Here is a 2,559-nt window from a genome sequence, read left to right on the forward strand (position 1 = left end):
GGGATTTCTATCCTGATTGGGAGGGAACACCCTTGCTTAACACGACACCGTGAACTTGCACGGATTTCACAATGGCACTAGATAAGTGTAGTTTGATCTTAAATACCCAGGTGCAGCCTATAAGGTTCTTACCTGGAGGGAGAGATGTTAAAATCCATGTTTTGTTTTTAAGAAGAGCATTAAATTCATTCAGCATAGCAGATCTTCAAACCGGAATAAACAAGGCATCAATGGCAAACTTAGGCAGAGAAGAAGAAGAAGAAGTGGTGAAGTTGAAAATTTTTGGCTTGAAAATGCCAGACTTAGATCTAGTGGTCATGGAATGAACAGGCTGAGCAGGAGGATCAGGGGATGATGAATTATCCTCAATATAAGACGGAGAGAGTGGAGAGGCCTGGCTAAGTTCATCAGAGTGAGGCTGAGACAATTCAGGGTCTGTTTCTGAGTTAGGGTTCAGAAATCTGTGGAGAGGCCTGGCTAACCCTCTGAGTTATGCTGAGAGAATGGTGAAGAAAAAGGAATAGAATGAGATGGCTGGGTAGTGATGGGAATAGAGTGGATAGGAAAAGATGGTGTGGGAGAACTAGACTCAACTAGACTAGGTATTGCAGGAGGGGAAATCTGGAAAGGAAACAATGTTTCATCTAAGATTATATCTCTAGTGACAATTAGTCTCCCATCTGGGAGGAGAGCTTTATACCCCTTATGAGATGGACTATACCCCAGAAAAGTCCCTTTCACAGACCTGAATTGCAACTTATGTTTGTTATAGGGTCTAATAAAGGGATAGCATATACATCCAAAGACTCTTAAGGATGAATAATCTGGCTTTTTGAGAAAGAGTTTTTCATATGGAGAGGAGTTTTTGATGACCTTTGATGGCATAATATTTATCAAGTAAACTGCAGTAATGAATGCATTATCCCAAAAACGTTGAGGCAAAGAAGATTGAGCAAGAAGAGCTAAACCAGTCTCAACTATGTGTCTGTGTTTTCTCTCAGCTAGACCATTTTGTTGAGGTGTGTCTGGACAGGAGACTCTATGAACAATCCCATACTCCTTAAGGAAAGGAACTAAACCCTGAAACTCACCTCCCCAATCAGATTGTAGAATTTTTAGTTTCAAGCTTAAAAGAGTTTCTACCATGACCTTGAACTGTTTGAAGACAGCAGTAACATCACTCTTGTTTTTAAGTAGAAAAATCCAAGTGAACCTGGAGTAATGATCAATAAAGGACATATAGTATGAAAAACCAGTCCTAGATTTGACAGGAGATGGTCCCCAAAGATCACTATGAATAAGGTGAAGAGGGGAATCATATTCTGAAAGAGAATTAGAGTATGGCAGTCTGTGGGACTTTGAGATAGAACAGGGAAAACAAAGAGTAGGACTTTTCATTTCATTGTAGAAGATATTACAACTATTTAAAGCAAGCTTGACTACATCAAGGGTAGGATATCCTAGTCTATTATGCCATAAGGCCAAATTTTGACTAGAAACATGAGAAGAGGTACTACTATTGGAATTGAAGTTAGCCAAACTCAGGGAATAAACTGCTGGAAAGTCTTGACTGGAAGGTGATTTGGAGCTAGTGTTGCACTTGATTAGGGAATGATCTACTAGAAAATGATAAAGGCCTCTCTCAAGGGTTCCTTTGAGCACAACTGCCTTGGTGCTCAGATCCTTAACAAGACAAAAGTTTGGGTGAAATTCAAAAAAGACAGAATTGTCTTGTGCAAACTTAGACACACTAAGCAAGTTTTTAGTTATATTAGGAACATGCAAGAGGTTTTTAAGATGGAGTTGTCTGGAGAAACCAGCTGAATGAGATTTAGAAGTAGATTCTCCAACATTAGCAATTTTAACACCATCTCTATTACCAAGCAAGAAACTCTTACCTCCTGTGTACTCTGAGCTGATGTTGAGATTGTGGAGATCAATTGAAACGTGATGAGTGGCCCTGAATCTGGATACCAGCTTGATGATGAGCCAGCACCATAGATAAATTCAGATGGAGCAGCAACAGAGAAAGAGCTTGATGGAGATCTTAGAATAGACTGGACAATATGAGCTGAGGGATTACAATAGCCTTGTTGTTGTTGCTGTGGTGCAGTTCCTCTGAAGTTGGCTTGAGGTGGAGTGTAGTTATGTTCAAACCTATGCCAGCATTTGGCTGCAGAGTCACACAACTGGCACACAATTTTGTTGTTGTTTCCTCTTCCAAAACCTCTTCCCTCTGCCTTTTTGCCCTCTTCCTCCAATGCCTCTTCCATTTCCAGATTCAAATTTGTTGTTGTTGAAGGGCTGATCTCTTTTCTGGCCAGATTGTTGATGAACAAGGTTGAGGGTTGGTTGAGATCCTTCTGAGCACACTGAGTGCGCTCTAGTTGTTTCCATTCTAGACTCAAAAGAGCAGAAATGCACTAACATCTCCTATATTCCATGGATCTGTTCTTGAAGTAATAGCACACACAGCAGGATCATATTCCTGGCCTAGACCTCCCAGAATGTGTAGAACCCGTTCTCCCTCAGAAATTCTACATCCAACAGATTCTAACA

This window comes from Salvia splendens, chromosome 11 (genome assembly GCF_004379255.2).
Source record: "Salvia splendens isolate huo1 chromosome 11, SspV2, whole genome shotgun sequence".
In the NCBI taxonomy this organism is placed as follows: domain Eukaryota; kingdom Viridiplantae; phylum Streptophyta; class Magnoliopsida; order Lamiales; family Lamiaceae; genus Salvia; species Salvia splendens.